Source organism: Tursiops truncatus, chromosome 11 (assembly GCF_011762595.2).
Source record: "Tursiops truncatus isolate mTurTru1 chromosome 11, mTurTru1.mat.Y, whole genome shotgun sequence".
NCBI lineage: Eukaryota > Metazoa > Chordata > Mammalia > Artiodactyla > Delphinidae > Tursiops > Tursiops truncatus.
The window spans coordinates 86,548,315-86,568,809 of NC_047044.1; the positions used below are offsets into that span (position 1 = coordinate 86,548,315).

The 20,495-nt window shown below is 39.3% G+C and overlaps 1 long non-coding RNA gene across 1 annotated transcript in view; it reads right to left on the reverse strand.

Annotated features, from left to right (window-relative positions):
- LOC117314279 (uncharacterized) overlaps positions 1–20,495 on the reverse strand; it is a 305,123-nt gene that overhangs the window by 113,408 nt on the left and 171,220 nt on the right. The window contains exon 3 of the long non-coding RNA XR_004529022.2: positions 13,328–13,513. This is a non-coding gene — a long non-coding RNA (uncharacterized lncRNA). The remainder of the gene's footprint in view (positions 1–13,327; positions 13,514–20,495) is intronic.

Here is a 20,495-nt window from a genome sequence, read left to right on the forward strand (position 1 = left end):
GCAGAGACTGAGGATGGCGGAGGGGGGAAGCTTCGGAGCCGCGGAGGAGAGTGCAGCAACAGGGGTGCGGAGGGCAAAGCTGAGAGATTCCCGCACAGAGGATCGGTGCCGACCGGCACTCACCAGCCCGAGAGGCTTGTCTGCTCACCCGCCAGGGTGGGTGGGGGCTGGGAGCTGAGGCTCAGGCTTCGGTTGGAGCGCCGGGAGAGGACTGGGGCTGGTGGCATGAACACAGCCTGCAGGGGTTAGTGCGCCACAGCTAGCCGGGAGGGAGTCCGGGGAAAAGTCTGGAGCTGCCTAAGATGCAAGAGACCGTTGTTTCAGGGTGCACGAGGAGAGGGGATTCAGAGCACTGCCTAAACGAGCTCCAGAGATGGGCGTGAGCCGCGGCTAACAGCGCGGACCACAGAGACGGGCATGAGATGCTAAGGCTGCTGCTGCAGCCACCAAGAAGCCTGTGTGCGAGCACAGGTCACTATCCACACCTCCCCTCCCGGGAGCCTGTGCAGCCCGCCACTGCCAGGGTCCCGTGATCCAGGGACAACTTCCCCGGTAGAACACACGGCGCGCCTCAGGCTGGTGCAACGTCACGCCAGCCTGTGTCGCTGCAGGCTCGCCCCGCATCCGTACCCCTCCCTCCCCCCAGCCTGAGTGAGCGAGAGCCCCCGAATCAGCTGCTCCTTTAACCCCATCTGTCTGAGCGGGAACAGACGCCCTCAGGCGACCTACATGCAAAGGTGGGGCCAAATCAAAGCTGAACCCCAGGAGCTGTGTGGACAAAGAAGAGAAGGGGAAATCTCTCCCAGCAGCCTCAGGAGCAGCGGATTAAATCTCCACAGTCAATGTGATGTACCTGCATCTGTGGAACACCTGAATAGACAACAAATCATCCCAAAATTGAGGGGTGGACTTTGTGTGATTTTGTTTGTATAGTTTTGATTTTATCATTTGTCCTAGGGTTCTGTCTGGCCGTTCTTTTGTGTGTTTTTTTTAGTATAGCTTTTAGTGCTTGTTATCACTGGTGGATATGTTTTTTGGTTTGGTTGCTCTCTTCTTTCTTTCATTCTTTACTTTTAAATTTGTTTATTTTTAATATTTTTTTTATTTTTTAACAACTTTATTTATTTATTTCTCCCTTTTCTTCTGAGCTGTGTGGCTGACAGGGTCTTCGTGCTCCAGCTGGGTGTCAGGACTGAGCCTCTGATGTGGGAGAGCCAACTTCAGGACACTGGTCCACCACAGACCTCCCAGCTCCACGTAATATCAAACGGCGAAAGCTCTCCCAGAGATCTCCATCTCAACGCTAAGACCCAGCTCCACTCAACAACCAGCGAGTTACAGTGCTGGACACCCTATACCAAACAACTAGCAAGACAGGAACACAACCCCACCCATTAGCAGAGAGGCTGCCTAAAATCAAAATACAGTCACAGACATCTCAAAACACACCACCGGATGTGGTCCTGCCCATCAGAAAGACAGGATCTAGACTCATCCACCAGAACACAAGCACCAGTCCCCTCCACTAGGAAGCCTACACAACACACTGAACCAACCTTAGCAACTGGGGGCAGACACCAAAAACAACAGGAACTACAAACCTGCAGCTTGCAAAAACGAGACCCCAAACACAGTAAGTTAAGCAAAATGAGAAGACAGAGAAACACACAGCAGATGAAGGAGCAAGGTAAACCCAACAGACTAAACAAATGAAGAGGAAATAGGCAGTCTACCTGAAAAAGAGTTCAGGGTAATGACAGTGAAGATGATCCAAAATCTTGTAAATACAATGAAGAACATATAAAAAACATTTAACAAGGACCTAGAAGAACTAAAGAGCAAACAAACAATGATGAACAACACAATAAATGAAATTTAAAATTCTCTAGAAGTAATCAATAGCAGAATAACTGAGGCAGAAGAACGGATAAGTGAGCTGGAAGATAAAATAGTGGAAATAACTACCACAGAGCAGAAAAAAGAACGAAAAGAATTGAGGACAGTCTTAGAGACTTCTGGGACAACACTAAATGCACCAATGTTTGAATTACAGGGGTCTCAGAACAAGAAGATAAAAAGAAAGGGACTGGGAAAATATTTGAGGAGATTGTAGCTGAAAACTTCCCTAATATGGGAAAGGAAAGAGTCAACCAAGTCCAGGAAGTGCAGAGAGTACCATACAGGATAAATCCAAGGAGAAACACGCCAAGACACATTTTTTTTTTTTTTTTTTCGGTATGCGGGTCTCTCACTGTTGTGGCCTCTCCCGTTGCGGAGCACAGGCTCCGGATGCGCAGGCTCAGCAGCCATGGCTCATGGGCCCAGCCGCTCCACGGCATGTGGGATCCTCCCGGACCAGGGCACGAACCCGTGTCCCCTGCATCAGCAGGCGAACTCTCAACCACTGCACCACCAGGGAAGCCCCAAGACACATATTAATCAATCTATCAAAAATTAAATACCAAGAAAAACTATTAAAAGCAGCAAGGGAAAACCAAAAAAGAACATACAAGGGATTCCCCAAAAGGTTAATAGCTGAACTTTCAGCAGAAACTCTGCAAGCCAGAAGGGAGTGGTGGGACATATTTAAAGTGATTAAAGGGAAAAACCTACAACCAAGATCACTCTACCCAGCAAGGATCTCATTCAGATTCCACAAAGAAATTAAAACCTTTACAGACAAGCAAAAGCTAAGAGAATTCGACACCGCAAAACCAGCTTTACAACAAATGCTAAAGGAACTTCTCTAGGCAGGAAACACAAGAGAAGGAAAAGACCCACAAAAGCAAACCCAAAACAATTAAAATGGTAATAGGAATATACATGTCAGTAACTAACTTAAATGTAAATAGATTAAACTGCTCCAACCAAAAGACATAGACTGGCTGAATGGATACAAAAATAAGACCCATATATATGCTGTCTACAGGAGACCCACTTCAGACCTAGGGACACATACAGACTGAATGTGAGGGGATGGAAAAAGATATTCCATGCAAATGGAAATCAAAAGAAAGCTGGAGTAGCAATTCTCATAGCAGAAAAAATAAACTTTAAAATAAAGACTATTACAAGAGACAAAGAAGGACACTACATAATGATCAAGGGATCAATCCAAGAAGAAGATATAACAGTTGTAAATATTTATGCATCCAACATAGGAGCACCTTAGTACATTAAGGAAATGCTAACAGCCGTAAAAGGGGAAATCGACAGTAACACAATCATAGTAGGGGACTTTAAACCCCACTTTCACCAATGGACAGATCATCAAAAATGAAAATAGGGAAACACAAGCTTTAAATGATACATTAAACGAGATGGACTTAATTGATATTTACAGGACATTCCATCCAAAAACAACAGAATACACTTTCTTCTCAAGTGTTCATGGAACATTCTCCAGGATAGATCATATCTTAGGTCACAAGTCAAGCCTTGGTAAAATTTTTTTTTCTTTTTCTTTGGGGTACGTGGGCCTCTCACTGTTGTGGCCTCTCCCATTGTGGAGCACAGGCTCCGGACACGCAGGCTCAGTGGCCATGGCTCACGGGCCCAGCCGCTCCGCGGCATGTGGGATCTTCCTAGACCGGGGCACAAACCTCTGTCCCCTGCATCGGCAGGTGGATTCTCAACCACTGTGCCACCAGGGAAGCCCCTAAGCTTTGGTAAATATAAGAAAATTGAAATCGTATCAAGTATGATTGCTGACCACAGTGCTATGAGGCTAGACATCAATTACAGGAAAAAATCTGTAAAAAAAACAAACACATGGAGGCTAAACAATACACTACTAAATAACCAAGAGATCACTGAAGAAATCAAAGAGGAAATCAAAAAATACCGAGAAACAAATGACAATGAAAACACGATGACCCAAAACCTATGGGATGCAGCAAAAGCAGTTCTAAGAGGGAACTTTATAGCAATACAATCCTACCTCAAGAAACAAGAAACATCTCAAATAAGCAACCTAACCTTACACCTAAAGCAATTAGAGAAAGAAGAACAAACAAACCCCAAAGTTAGCAGAAGGAAAGAAATCATAGAGATCAGATCAGAAATAAATGAAAAAGAAATGAAGGAAACAATAGCAAAGATCAATAAAACAAAAGCTTGTTCTTTGAGAAGATAAACAAAATTGATAAACCATTAGCCAAAGTCATCAAGAAAAAAAGGGAGAAGACTCAAATCAATAGAATTAGAAATGAAAAAGGATAAGTAACAACTGAAACTGCAGAAATACAAAGGATCATGAGAGATCACTACAGCAACTCTATGCCAATAAAATGGACAACCTGGAAGAAATGGACAAATTCTTAGAAAAGCACAACTTTCCAAGACTGAACCAGGAAGAAATAGAAAATATAAACACACCAATCACAGGCACTGAAATTGAGACTGTGATTAAAAATCTTCCAACAAACAAAAGCCCAGGACCAGATGGCTTCACAGGCGAATTCTATCAAACATTTAGAGAATAGCTAAGACCTATCCTTCTCAAACTCTTCCAAAATATAGCAGAGGGAGGAACACTCCCAAACTCAGTCTATGAGGCCACTATCACCCTGATACCAAAACCAGACAAAGATGTCACAAGGAAAGAAAACTACAGGCCAATGTCACTGATGAACATAGATGCAAAAATCCTCAACAAAATATTAGCAAACAGAATCCAACAGCACATTAAAAGGATCATACACCATGATCAAGTGTGGTTTATCCCAGGAATGCAAGAATTCTTCAATGTACGTAAATCAATCAATGTGATAAACCATATTAACAAATTGAAGGAGAAAAACCATAAGATCATCTCAATAGATACAGAAAAAGCTTTCAACAAAATTCAACACCTTTTTATGATAAAAATCCTCCTGAAAATAGGCATAGAACACCAGTCAGAATGGCCATCATCAACAAATCTACAAACAATAAGGGAAAAGGGAACGCTCTTGCACTGTTGGTGGGAATGTAAATTGATACAGCTACTATGGAGAACAGTATGGAGGGTCCTCAAAAAACTAAAAATAGAACTACCATAAGACCTAGCAATCCCACTACTGGGCATATACCCTGAGAAACCCATCATTCAAAAAGAGTCATGTACCACAATGTTCATTGCAGCTCTATTTACAATAGCCAGGACATGGAAGCAACCTAAGTGTCCATCGACAGATGAATGGATAAAGAAGATGTGGCCCATATATACAATGGAATATTACTCAGCCATAAAAGGAAACGAAATTGAGTTATTTTTAGTGAGATGGATGGACATAGAATCTGTCATACAGAGTGAAGTCAGTCAGAAAAAGAAAAACAAATACTGTATGCTAACACATATATATGGAATCTAAAAGAAATGGTTATGAAGAATCTAGAGGCAGGACAGGAATACAGACGTAGAGAATGGTCTTGAGGACACGGGGAGGGGGAAGGGTAAGCTGGGACGAAGTGAGAGTGTGGCATGGACATATATACACTACCAAATGTAAAATCGATAGCTTGTGGGAAGCAGCCGCATAGCACAGGGAGATCAGCTCGGTGCTTTGTGACCACCTAGAGGGGTGGGATAGGGAGGGTAGGAGGAATATGCAAGAGGGAGGAGATATCGGGATATATGTATATGTAGAGCTGACTCACTTCGTTATAAAGCAGAAACTAAGACACCATTGTAAAGCAATTATACTCCAATAAAGATGTTAAAAAAAAAAAGTAAGTACGATTTAAGCAGAAGAAAACGTATTGGGGTGGTGGTGAAGTTGGGAGGAATGATGAGAAATGGAACTACAAAGTTAAACAGGAGCTGTCAGATAGGGAAATTAAGTCACATGAAGGAGTCTGGATTTTATCCAAAGCGTGGTGGGAAACCACTAGCAGGGAAGTTGCAATACCAGTTTTGAATTTTAGGAGGGCCATTCTGTCCAGAAGATGGAAAATTGATTGGAGGCATGAAAAACAGGTAGGAGTGTATTGCCTTATATCAGGTAAAAGACGATGGTGACAAGAAATAAGGTAGTTGCAATGGGAGTGGGAACAAGTGAATGATTTGACAGCCCAGGGTAATTGACAGAGAAGGTAATATCAAGGTTGACATTTAGGTTTCTGGCTTCAGCAAGTAGTTAGATGGGTACGTAATTCACTAAGCCAGATGAAGAATATGATGACTTCTGTTTTGTACATGTTGAGTTTGGGTACCTGTAAACTAAGTCCAAATGTTCAATATGCAGGTGGACACATGGGTTTCTTTTTCTGAGCCAGAGAGACCCATTTGAGACTTAGCAGCAGCACAGGGGTAGTGAATGGAGACATGAGTGCAAACAATTTAACACAAGGAAAGTTTGGAGAGGAGATTGCTTAGAGTCGAAGTAAACAGCACCAGCATTTAAGTGCCACGGAAAGGCTGAAGATCCAGCACTGCAGTGTTAAGAGAGATAAGAGGGATGAGTAAACAGGCAAAAGCATTCCAGAGGAGAGAGTAGTTCAAAGTGATGAGATTCCAAGTAGAATAAGAAGGTCCTTTTGGATTAATAACCAGAAAGTTTTTGATGAGAATTCTGAGTGTGGTTTTAATGGAAAATGAGAATGTTATCCCTTTAAAGTCTCTGTAATCCTTATATAAGAATGATTAATAGTATTTTTTAAAGTTAACATTAAAACAAAATTTCATTGCCTAAACCCTGCTTAACATTATTCTGAAAAGAGAGAAATAAAGCAATATTATAAATTTTGCTTAAGTCTGAGTATTTCTTCATAAACACAGTAAATGAGCAATTCACAGCAAGGCCAAGGGATTCAACGTATTTTTAAGAATCAGACAAGAGGTGTTGAAATCTGTTTCTCATGTTGGTTTGAAAGCAGTGAGAGTAATGCTGATAAATGAAGAGGCAAAGCTTGCTGCAGTGAAGTCCTTGAGCAAGAGGGCTGAGATCAGATGCACAAGTAGAAACACTGGCCTTTGATAGGCATGTGGATGATCCTTTCACACTAACAGGAGAAGGGGAGTAATGGGCACAGATATAGATAGATTGTTAAGTGTGATTCTAGGAGTGTGCAGTGGTTCTCTTCTACTGGCTTCTATTTTCTCAATGAAATAGGAGCAAGGTCATCAACTCAAAGTAGGTAAGAGAGGAAGTGTTGGAGATTTGAGCAGAGAAAAGATATGAAATAGAAATCTAGCATAGTAGGGAATGAGTGGTACAGAGAAATGTTCTAAGATTGTGGGCAGCTAAGGGTATATACATGAGGGTCTGTGGTCATAAAGTGGGAGCAGTCGGCGTGATTTTGTGTTGTTTCCAGCCACACTCAGCTGGACGTGTGCTGACCAAGTGGAACATTGAGGATTATGCCTGGTAGGCAACACAAAAGGATGGAAAAATAAGGACATTATTTATTTTAGTGAATGACAATTGAATTTATGCTGGATAAGGAGGAAAATGAGAACTTGAAGGAAATGAGAGATAGTAAAAAGCTGGTAGATTCATCTGGAGTAGAATAATTTAAATTATTTTTTTCAATTTATTTATTTTTCAATTTATTTATTTTTGGCTGTGTTGAGTCCTCATTGCTGCACACGGGTTTTCTCTAGTTGCAGAGAGTGCGGGCTACTTTTCGTTGCCGTGCATGGGCTTCTCATTGCAGTGGCTTCTCTTGTTGTGGAACACTGGCTCTAGGCAGGCAGGCTTCAGTAGTTGCAGCATGTGGGCTCTAGAGCGCAGGCTCAGTAGCTGTGGCTCATGGGCTTAGCTGTTTTGCGGCATGTGGGATCTTTCTGGACCAGGGCTCAAACCCATGTCCCCTGCATTGGCAGGCAGATGCTTAACCACTGTGCCACCAGGGAAGCCCTAGAATAATTTTTAGAATTGGCATAATCATAGAAGTAAACTAGAAAGATGAGAGGTTGTGGTCAGAAAACAGTGTTTGAAATTGAGATTATGGAGCAGTTTGGTTTATTGGTGATGACAAGATTTAAGTTATGATCAAGAAGGAGTACAGGAGATGTTTAAGGTAGAGTGCAGGACCAGAACATTAGAGGAAGGGAGACTGAGGAATTGAGAGGCCAGCATATTTGAAGGATTGTCTATGTAGATACTGAAATTGCTACAAAGAATGAGAGGAACAGTGCTGTGCACAGTACCCTTGAGCGTGAAATTTAGACCTTCAGGAAATGAGGAAGAGGGACTTAGGGGTCCTACAGTTGTCTCCAACAAGGTGAGTTAGGATGTGGTTTAGTTTGATGGATTTAAAGGTAGTGACTTTTAGGGTAAGAGGGAGACACAGAAAAGTAGCGATAGAAAACAAAGTGAATCGATGCTGTTTCAGTGCCATGGTTGAGGGTGTGAGGAGGACTCCTCTTGAGAGAGCTGCAAGAGAATCCTCAAGTAGAAACATATGGTGGGTATCTTCCCTGCTCTAGACCATATTTCTCTCTCTCTCCTTCCTCTCACTTTCTCTTCTCTCTCTCCCTCGTTTCTCTCTTCCCCCACCTACACACACACACACACACACACACACACACACACACACACTCCCACACATACACAGCTGCTTATAAACACACACATCAGGTAATGCCATCCCTTACCTTCTTTTTCAGGTAAGCTATCATCATAAATATTAAAGGTATTAGCACCAAATCCCTGTTTTCTTTTTCCTCCTTCATCTGATTCTTGCTGATTTCAATATCCATTTAAAATGTCCATTTTAGACTCTGGTTTTTCAGTTCCTTGACTTTCTCGATTTCAGTGATCTCATCTGCCATCCCACCTGAGTCATCCACTTTCATTGTTAAAACCTAGATGTTGTCATTGCCGATCACTGCTGTGGCAGATACTAATGGTTGGCTAAGAGCCTTCCCAACTCCGCCTAGCCAGCAGTACACATCTACAGTGGAGAGTACAAAAGGTAAGAGCTTTTCCCAGGCTCTCACTGAATGGGGTCCCACATGGTGACCTCACGAAATATAAATGCAAGTCCACAGGTACTGCGTCTTTCATTTGTTCCTTCTTCTTGCCTAGAACCAGACGTGACCTGGAGATGCAGCAGCCTACTGGCAGCCACAAAGTGAAGAGTGTAAGGATCTAACGATCTAAGGCTCAAAGCCAGAATACTGAGAGTGGTGGAGGAAATCAGAAAATGCCCAAGCCCTCTACTTCTGGTTGTGGTTTAGCTTGCATCAGTCTAATCATCCATCTGAGAAAGAGTAGAAAAGCAAACTAAGTTGCTGGGGGGAAAAGGCAGAGAAGAAAAGACTTGAGAAGTCAAGGTCCCTGGAAAACTAGAAGCCACCAGTCAAGAAATACAACAATCTCAGGTACGATAAATATAAAGAAAACCACAATGAGACACATTAGAGTAAACTTACTTAAGACCAAGTGCAAAGATAAAGACCTTAAAACCAGTTAGAGAAACCAAACACACTACCTTCAAAGAAGCAACAATAAGAATGATAGCTGACTCCGCTAAATAAATAGAAGCCAAAAGAGAATATATGATGTATTTTAAATCACTGAAAGATGATTGCCTAACTTGAAATCTATACCCAACAAAACTATCTTTAAAAACTGATATTTTAAATCTTTAAAATGTTCAGATAAAAAAATTGATAGAATCTGTCCACAGTAAATTTGGGAAGATACTCAAGGAAGCTCTTCTGGGAGGCAAAGATTTTAATAGAGAGAGAGAGAGAGAAAGATAGAGAGAGAGAGAGAGAGACAGAGAGATAGAGAGAGATGATAGATAGATAGCAGTATAAAGGGTTAATATATACAGCATATTTATATAAATACTGTATAAAACAATAATAATATTGCCATGTAGAATTTAAGATGTTTGTAGAATTAAATAAATGATTATAATAGTACAAAAATTTGGAAGGAGGAAATGGAGTTATAGTATTTTAAGTCCTTGAATTTTCTGAAGTTGCTTAAGTATCAATATAAGAAAGTTTCTATTAAGTCAAGAATTCATGCTGCAATAGGTTAGCCACTGAAAGTAGAGTTTTTAAAAAATGCAAAACTAATAAGCTCATAGACAAGAAGAAATTGAATTAGGAAAAAAACAAGTAATCCAAAATAGACAAGAAGCAGGAGAGAAAGGAAAGTAGGGCAGGTGAAATTAATAAGAAACATATAATCAATTCTTGAGCATGAAAATAAATGCTTCAATTAAAAGACAAAATTTTCAAATCTGACAAAACCCAAAACCTAATGCATGCTGCTTTCAAGAGACACACGTTAATTATAATGACACATAAAATTTTAAAGAAAAAAATTTGAAAGTTAAGCTATGCTAATGCTAACTTAAAGAAACTGTTATGGCTACATTAATATCAGATGAAGCAGAGCTAAGACAAATGCATTCTTAGAGATAAAGAGGGTCACTTCAATGATAAAACTGTCAATCAGCTAGAAGATAAAATAATTCTACGTTTTTATTCATTGAATAATATAGCCTTAAAATAGGAGAATTTTTAAGAGAACTAAACTCAGAAAGACAAGTCCACAATCATAATGAGAGATTTTAACATAACTATCTCAAAATGATACAAAATAAGCAAAATAAGCACATATAAGATTTGAACATGTAACAAACTGGACATAATTAACATATAGAACACTGTACACAACCAACTGCAGAATATACATTCTTTTCTAGTTTACGTAAAACCTCTACCAAAACCAAATGTATCCTGGGCCATAGTTAAGATGAATTTCAAAAGACTAACATCATACAAAATATATTTTTTGACCACAGTGAAACTGAGTTAGAAGTCAAAACAAAAAGATTAAACAAATATTTTAAAATTACTCAGGCATTAAAAAAAAGAATGAAATAATGCCATTTGCAGCAACATGGATGGACCTAGAGATTGTAATATTGAGTGAAGTAGTCTCACAGAGAAAGGCAAATATCATATGATATCGCTTATATGTGGAATCTAAAAAACTGGTACAAATGAACCTGTTTACAAAACAGAAATAGAGTCACAGATGTAGAAAGCAAACATATAGTTACCAAGGGGGAAAGGAGAGAGGAGGGATAAACTGGAAGATTGGGATTGACATATTAACAATTAAAAAAATGTTTTAAAATAAAATTAAGCAAAACTCTTAAATGACTCTTATGGCAAAGAAGAATTCACAGTGAAAAATTAAAATAAATGGAATAAAATTAGAATAATGGAAAGACTACATCCCAAAGTTGTGGGATGCCCCCAAAGCTTAACTAAGAGCGGTGGCTTGCAAACCTTAGCCCACATCTGGATCACCTTGAGGGCTTCTTCAAACACAGGTTGCTGGACCCCAGCTCTAAAACCTCTGATTCATTAAGTCTGGGAAAAGATGAGAATTTGCATTTCTAACAAATTCCCAGGGGATACTGATGCTGCTGGTCCAGGAACCACAACTTACACTAAGAGACTACAAACAACTTCCTGACATAAATAAATACAGTTTTAGAAAAACACAACTTACCAAAATTAACACAAGAATACATTTAAAAGGTGAATAGTTTTACACTTAAAATTTTGAATACTTAATTTACAAACCTTTACACAAAGAAAATTCCAGGTCCAAATGGCTTCACTAGGGAATTCTTCCAGCCACTTAAGGAAAATATTATACCAATCTTACACAAATCCTTTCAGAGAATAGAGGGAAAAAAACCTACTCAAATTCCTTTATGCACTCAGCATATTATTAAATGAAAACCTTAGAAGGATACTACAAAAAAGGAGGAAAATGTAGTCTAATCACTCTCAGAAGCATAGATGCCAAATCTTAAAAGTAGGAAAATAAATATGTAAACAAACTGTATCTATCACTATGTAAAAGAGAGAGAGAGAGAGAAGGAAAGGGAACAAGAGAGAGAGAGAGAGGAGAGATCTAAGCTGATGGCCAACAATGAGTTACTATACCAGCCTTGGATTGTCTACTGGATTTTCTACCTGGGGACTTCTTGGTAAGTGACAAAAGTAAATTTAACATTTACCCATCTAGCCAGTCTTAGGTTTGCCATTATATGCCACTAAATGATTTATTGATACTACTCTATCGCCTACAAAAACCTAATCTAAGCATCCAACCACTACCTCCTGTATTTCTAATACCCCAATTCCAAAAATTGTGCATCCCAACTTTGAATGAGGTCCATTAACTTGGACAATCACTTACCCTGGTCCATCACCATTGTCATTTCCTTGTGTATAATCTCAACACTTTGACATCCAACCTCTCTCTCATTCACAGAACCCCAACTCTAGTTAGATTAAATCTCTGCATACTTCATGATTATACATGAGTGATTCATATGGTTGACTAAGAACCAGCCAGATTGCTAACCCATCTCACTTTAAACTTCTAACCATGAGCCTTCACAGTTGCCCGGAAAACTTAACATTTGCTCATCAGTTAATTCTCCCCTTCTCCACAGTTTCACAGCTATTTCTCCTTTTTTAAACATCCAATACTTATCCCTGCCTTCCTCACTCTCAGCTAATGATTCCATACTTTACTATGATAATAGAAGCACTCAGAAAATAATGCCCTCATCTTCCCCCACCCAATTTACCAAACATATCTGCAACTGCAACTGTGCAAACCCTGTCTTGCTGTTGGTTACACCTGCACTATCACACAAGAACTTCACAGCGTCCCAGATCAAAATCAAAATAGGAGGAGGCTTAGAAAACGTGCACTAGAGCAGTGTTTCTCAAGAGTGGTATGCAAAGCACCACCTGGGAACTTGCTATAACTACAACTACCCAGACCTATTGAATTAGAAACTGGAGGGTGGGACCCAGTGCTCAGGGTCTGTCAAGCCCTACAGGTGGTTCTGATGTGCACTGAGGTTTGAGAACCACCGTTCTAGAAGGGAAAGATCAATTATGTTGTTTTAATGCCTGCTCAAAACAGAGTAGTGTACAATAACTGCTTTATTTTTAAGGGGGGAGGGGCACATTTAAGCACACACTTTTTTGACTTCAAGAAGTTGAAGAAAAATTTAAATTGCTTCTAGGTTCTAACACATTATTTTTCTAGATGAAACTGAAGCCCAGTAATGTGCCCAAGTTCATATAGCTAGCCTTGATTCTGCTCTGTATTAAGGATGCGTAATGGGCAAACCAATTAACTTCCTCCTAAAATAGAGAGTTGATTTCTACACATCTATATTAATATCCTAGGGCTGCCATAACAAATTACCACAAAGTAAGCAACTTAAAACAACAGAAATTTATTCTCTCATAGCTGTGGAGGCCAGAATCCAAAATCTAGGAGTGTCAGGAGAGTTGGCTACCACTGGAAGTTCTAAGAGAGAATCCGTTCCATACCTCTCTCCTAGCTTCTGGGAGTTACTGGCAACCCTTGATGTTCCTTGGCTCGTAGATGCATCTGTCCAATCTCTTCATCTGTGTTCTGTGGCATTTTCCCTCATATGTCTATCTCTGTGTCCAAATTTTCCTCTTCTTGAAATCTTGCCGTTTGAGACAACATGGATGGACCTTGAGGGCATTATGCTAAGTGAGACAAGTCAAACAGAGAAAGACAAATACTGTATGGTATCACTTACATGTGAAATCGAAAAACGCTTAACTCATGGAAACAGAGAGTAGAGTGGTGGTTACCAGGAGCTGGGGGTATGGGAAGTGGGGAGATGTTGGTCAAAGGGTACAAACTTTCAGTTATAAGATGAATAAGTTCTGAGGATCTAACTCACAGCATGGTAATCATAGTTAACAAGAGTTCTGTATTGTATATTTGAAAGTTGCCAAGAGAGTAGATCTTAAATGTTCTCACCATAAAAAAAGGTAATTAGGTAAAGTGATGAAAGTATTAGCTAATGCTATAATGGAAATCATTTTGAAACACGTATGTATCAAATCAATACTTTGTACACCTTACAGTTAAACAATGTTATATGTCAATTATATCCCAATAAAGCTGAAAAAACTCCAGAAAGCCCCAATTTTCCTCTTCTTATAAGGTCACCAGTCATTTGATTAGGGCCCACCCTAATCCAGTATGACCTCATCTTAATCTTCCCCGAAGACCCTATTTCCGAATAAGGTCACATTCACAGATACTGGGGGTTAGGATTTGAACATATCCTTAAGATAAAGGAAGAATACAATTCAACCAAGTAAATCTTCCTTTTACATTTCAAAGACTATGGAAGGGGGAAAATGAAGTAAAGAATTTGCCCCAATAGAAATCCAGATTTGTACAGTCCTCTGTGGACTCTGTGAAGCACCAACTCACAGCATCTTTGGCGCTTAGGAACACTGCCTGTCACCTCAGCACACCCCATATAAGAAACGTTGTGTTTCCTGCTGGACCAAGCATGCTGATTCCTGGAATCTGCCTCCAAGACTGCCACTGCCCATGGGACCATCCCAAAGTGAGATGCTTCCTCCCATCCCACACTGTCAGACCTACCCTAAGGCCACAGTTTAATTCCAAACCTAAAGAGAAAATAAAATGGCATAAATTTATATTATTTCATTTTATAGTGTACAAAAATTTTAATGATCTCAGTGAGAGGAATGCGGTACGAACATGTTGGTATGATTAACCATCCTTATTTTACTTTATAAGAAGGCTGACCAAGCACTTTACAGCTACGAGTAGAAATGAGAGCAGCTCTGCCCAGTGTCTTCTTTGCTTGTTTTTGCATTATTAATTTTTCTCAATCTATTGTTTCTTAGTAGGAATCTTTTAGAAACACTTGTCAGTTTGGGGAAGGGTTAGTATAATTACGACCGGATATTATAATCCATAAATCCGCTTCACTGGGTACAGGTATCAATAAACTGTGATACATCCCAATACAACTCCTATGTTGTGAAATGCCTGCTGTTTTTTCAGGATGTGTTGGGAAATGTACATCACGTATGATTGTCTCTTGTACATCCAAGTGAAGAAGCCAGGACCAATTTGTATATTTAACATCAAATAAAATATCATTTTTTGATAATAAATATTATATAACTATTTGATTAAAATTGTGTAAGTGATTAAAATTCTTACAATTTCTCCCTATTTCAATAGCTCCCCTTACACACCCATTTTGAGAACACCAATACAGGAAACATCAACATCCATCTAAAAGAAGCATCCAATAAATCCTCTTGTAGTTCTTCAATGCTCCAACCGCATCTCAGTTACCCTCTCTTTTCTTTTGCCATCACCAGCACGTCCATCTGACCTCAAGCGTCTGTGCTTCTAGATTGCTTGATGAACTATTATTTAAAACCTAATGTTATATTTCATAGAGAAAATCAGTCTCTTTATCCTTGTATCACACCTCTTTCACCTCTTCACTTCCTTCTCAGTCCAGTATAAAAGAGGCAGCAAAGTGTGTGGGTTAAAATCTAGGATTCGAGAGTCAGACAGACCTGGGTGTGTGACACTGAGAGAGTTGCTTGACTTCTCTGAGCCTCAGTCTCTTCGACATGGAAAGTGGGGATAAAAACAGGAAACGCTAGTCTTCTTTGGAATATTAAATAAAATAATGTATGCAAACTGTCGTCCAGAAGGCTTGTGGTTCTAAAAATAGAGTCGACTGTAAGAAATGTTTCGCATAGTCAAGGCAAATGAAGTCTGGAAGTACCCAGTGCATTTAGCAGCATAAGATAAATGTGCTGTAGTAGTAGCATTATTATGCCTGTTGATTCCTTTGTTGTTTGTTCATCCCTCTCCAGACTCTGTACCATTCTATCACATCTGAATGTGGAAACATCATTCAAATGCTGACACTTTGTTACCATCTGCCCTCCTTAAAATCTTGTCCTTCCCTTATTGAGCCCTGATACTTCTCTAGCCTTTGATGATGGTTTTCTGGCTCCTATATGTTAACTCTCCCAGCTTCAAAACTGAGATCTCAATTTGGACACTATCAATGGTCCAGCATTAAAGATACTGAGGCACAGAAAAGAAAAAGGAAATACGGGGGAGTAGGCTGGAGTAATCTATATCCCGGAGTCTATCCCCAGGGCTGCCACTCTATGTACTATATTGTTTTTAGGATTGGAATTTAGCATCGTTAAAGAATTTAGTTCAGAAAATAATAAATGTGTAGTGGAGAACCAAACTGAGGGCTCTATTTCTACATGAATCAGGCGATCATGAACTTGACAACAAAACATGCTCTGTAGTCATCTCTCATGCGGTGCCCGTGGTATCTTAGGTCCAAGTCATCTGTAGCTGGCCAAACTAGTTTTAAGGACAAAACTTCAGTTTTGAATTTTTGGTTAATTTGTGCATTCAAGGCTTGATTTTGAATGCATGGTTCTGCTGGAAATTTAGGGACATGTGGCTTAAACTGTCACTTTGAGTGACACTTTCTCATATATATGCTCCTGAAGTCTCTATAGATGTAAACCGCAGAAATGGAACAATTAGAGCAGTAGTTGCTGAAGCATACAGGAAAGTTTCTCCACCAGCTATTCTCATTTCTCTGGTTTCCATGCAGTCCCCCAGCACCCTTTCATCTTACATAAGGTTGTTTTCCTCAACTGGTCAAACTTTGTAAGTCAAGCAGCATTTCTGTGAAGCCAGCCATTCTTTCCAAGGTTCTAGAGATGAGATAAAACTAATAAAAGCAAAACCTCTGCATAAAAGACACCTCCGGTACACAAAATAGCAGTCTTTGAAGTTTATTGGAAACATTATATTTTATATTACTAGAACCCAGAATAGAAGTTTGAGCATTTAAATTGAGCTTCTAAGATTCTATTAGAGGATGATTTACATTTGAAGCATCTAGGACATTTAATTTTACAAACTTTGAAGCCAAGAAAATGTTCTTAGGATTTATAGCTTGGGGAAAAATACATAAAAGTGGTAATAAAAGGAAATATTCCGTTTATACTTTCTTTGGGATTACGTATAGAGTTACATTTTGATGGTCTGCCCAGAATTTCAAAACCTTGGATGTATATATCAAAGGTACTCCGTACATGCCTTTTTCTTTGCCTCTATTACTTCAGACCCTCAATTTCTCTTGACCTCAAGCAGAGACTGAATGCCATTGATTTCTTGTCTGCAACATGCATACCAGGTTATCACGATCAGACCTGAATAAGAAATCTTCATGTTTTCTCAAATGCCAAATAGACACAGCCAGCTTAGAAGACAATTCCACTTGAGACGACAATGGCCAATTATGAACCCAATGGCTAATTATGAACCCAAATTCCTTGTGAAACATGGCATCTGATGTAGAGGAAAACTGAAAGGGGTCATTTCTCACAAGGTGGGCAGACATCTATTTGTATTCAGTTGCTTGCAATTCCTTTCAAGTTCTCACCTCCTTCTTACATTTTAGGCTCCAATGCCCTGGAGCACACACTTTTAAGAGTCTAGTTACTGCTGAACAAACCAGGAACACTGTGCTTTGTGAACTGTTTATATTATGCATGTTTACACATTCCAGCATTATGCTGGCTTTCAAAACATGTAACATATTCAACACATCCTAAACTTGTTCTCTTTAATGAGTTAAGATACCTTTAAATCCTCCAGTGACATGAGTCATAGCAAGAAACACTGAAAAAAGAGGAGAAACGAGCATAAATTTCACTCAAGCAGCCCTTGTATCATATGCAAGAAAGGCCAACATGTTATTATTTGGGTATTGCAAAGGATAAAACAAATTCTTTTAAAAATTTTACTAGTAAATGTAAAATGCAAAACCATAAAACTCCTAGCAGATGACCTAGATGACCTTGAATACAGCAGGAACTTTTTAGATACAACACCAAAGATACAATCCATGGAAGAAATAATTGATAAGTTGGGCTTCATTAAAATTAAAAATCTCTGCTCTCTAAAAGACAATGTCAAGGAAATGAGAAGACAAACCACAGATTGGGAGAAAACATTTGCAAAAGACACATCTGAAAGAAATGTTACTCAAAATAAACAAAGAACTCTTAAAAGTCAACAACGAGAAAGTCAACAACCCAATTAAAAAATGGGCCAAAGACCTTAATAGACATTTCACCAAAGAAGATATATGGCTGGCAAATAAACACATGAAAAGATGTTCCACATCATATGTCATCAGGGATATGCAAATTAAAACAACAGTGGGGTATCACTACATACCTATTAGAATGGCCCAAATGCAGACACTAACAGCACCAATTCCTGGTAACAAATGAAGCAAAGAGAACAGTCATTCACTGCTGGTAGGACTGCAAAATGGTACAGCCACACTGGAAGACAGTTTGGCAGTTTCTTACAAAATTAAACATGCTCTTAACATATGATCCAGCAATTACGCTCCTTGGCATTTACCCAAAGGAATTTAAAACATGTCCACACAAAAACCTGCACATGCATGTTTATAGCAGCTTTATTCATAACTGCCAGAACTTGGAAGCAACCAAGATATCCCTCAGTAGGTGAATGGATAAATTGTGGTACATTCAGACAATGAAAATAATATATATAATACATATATTCAGCACTAAAATGAGCTATCGAACAATGAAAAGGCATAAACTTAAATACATATTACTAAGTGAAAGAAGCCAATGAAACGACTACAGGCTGTATGAATCCAAGTGTATGTTGTTCTGGTAAAGGCAAAACTAAGGAGACAGTGAAAGAATCGGTGGTTGCCAGGGCTGGGGAAACAGGGGAGGGATGAATAGGCAGAGCTCAGAGGATTTTTAAGGCAATGAAAATACTCTGTACCATCTTATAATGACAGATACTTGTCATTACACATTTGTCCAAACCCATAGAATGTACAACATGAAGAGTGAACCCTAATGTAAACTATGGACTTTGGATGATTATGATGTGTCAGTGTAGGTTCAGCAATTGTAACAAACGTACCACTCAGATGGAGGGTGCTGACAACAGAGGAGGCTTAGTGTGCATGGGGGTAAGGAAGGGGCAATACAGGAAATCTCTGTACCTTCCTTTCAGTTTTGCTGTGGATCTAAAACTGCCCCCAAAACTAAAGCTATTAAAAATAATAATTAAATAATTGTTTTAGAAACAGAAAGAAAAAAGAGCAGGGAGGAAATGAGTGTTCTAACACAATTCCTAACAAAATTCTCTTGTGAAAGCATTTCTAAGTTAATGTTCTGTACAGATGAATTAAAACTCTGCCCTTGACAATCTGAAATTCAACGAGCTTAAAATATATAATATTTTTTCATTATAGTTTCCCTCTAAAACTGTCACTGTATTCCCTGACATTTAAATTCAATATCTAGGCTCAATCAGTAGATACGGATGCATTTGAGATCCCTGAATCACCTAATACCTAAGTGCTCTAAACAGGTGTCTGCTAAGAAACACGTAATCCATTTAGTGGAGGCCTATAATATTTGTTTTGTTTTCACAGATGGTGTTGGATTATTGAAGCGGAAATATGCCAAGAAGTTTTCAGAGTACCTTTCCATTTAAAAAAGTTGGACTTTGCATTATTTAAAGCTATGATCATTTAACTTAGCTCTAATCCTCCAGTCTGACCAAATCTATTATTTTCTATATCTCCTAAATTTCAGGTTTCCTGTTACTAACCCCTGCATCATACAAAAAGTTTCAGGGAGGAAAACATATCATTCACTTTCAAAGTGTTTAGTCTGTCTCCTAATCTTTTTCTTTTCAGAAGGCAGGCAATAGACACTAGTGTGTTGAAACAGAGTTAGGAAAAACAAATAACGGTAAACCTACTACTGACTGTTGGACCGTGGGGAAGTCATTTAATTTCTCTTTATTTCAGTTTAGTCATCTGCAAAATAAGGTAATAAACTTCTTCAAACGACTAAGTTTTTAAAGGGCAAACGTGTTAAAGTAGTTCAGGATTTGCTAGTCTGTTTGTTGAGAAATAATATAAATTCAAAATATTATCATTATTTACCTAATCATATACAATATCTACCATGGGCCTTTTAGTTACCAAGGGTGACAGTGTTTGTTGTAGAGTAGGAGTTGCACAGTGAATTCAGCTCTTTCATTTTATGATCTTGAGCAAATTACACTTGTGTTTCTTCGGCTGCCTAGAACCTGAACTACTTTTTTATACCTGGAGAATGCCTCATCGTATACATTGTTGTTGAACTCTCTCCCACTACAGAACCTGAAAAAAACAAAAACCCACTCCTCTGCCTTTCACTACTAGCACCTAGGGTATTGGCACAGAACCTAGGCTTCTCCAAATAGATTCTTCCACCGGAGACTCTGAACTCGGATTAAATGAAATAGGCATTGAGAATAGAATTCATTTTGTCAATGGGAATGGCAGTGGTGGGGATGGGAGCTCTGGGAGTTTCCACAGGGCTGTTCCTACTAAATGGTGCTACTTTCTTAGGCGAGGGGCTGACATGGGGATTCAGCTGGTTGTTCATGGTATCTATCTCAGCTTTATACTGAGGAACTGGGAGAATCCAGAGGACGAACTCAGGGTGTGATATTTCATATCAGAATTCCATTTATCATGTGACCCTTCCAAAACCCTCATTCAAACAAATGGACTCA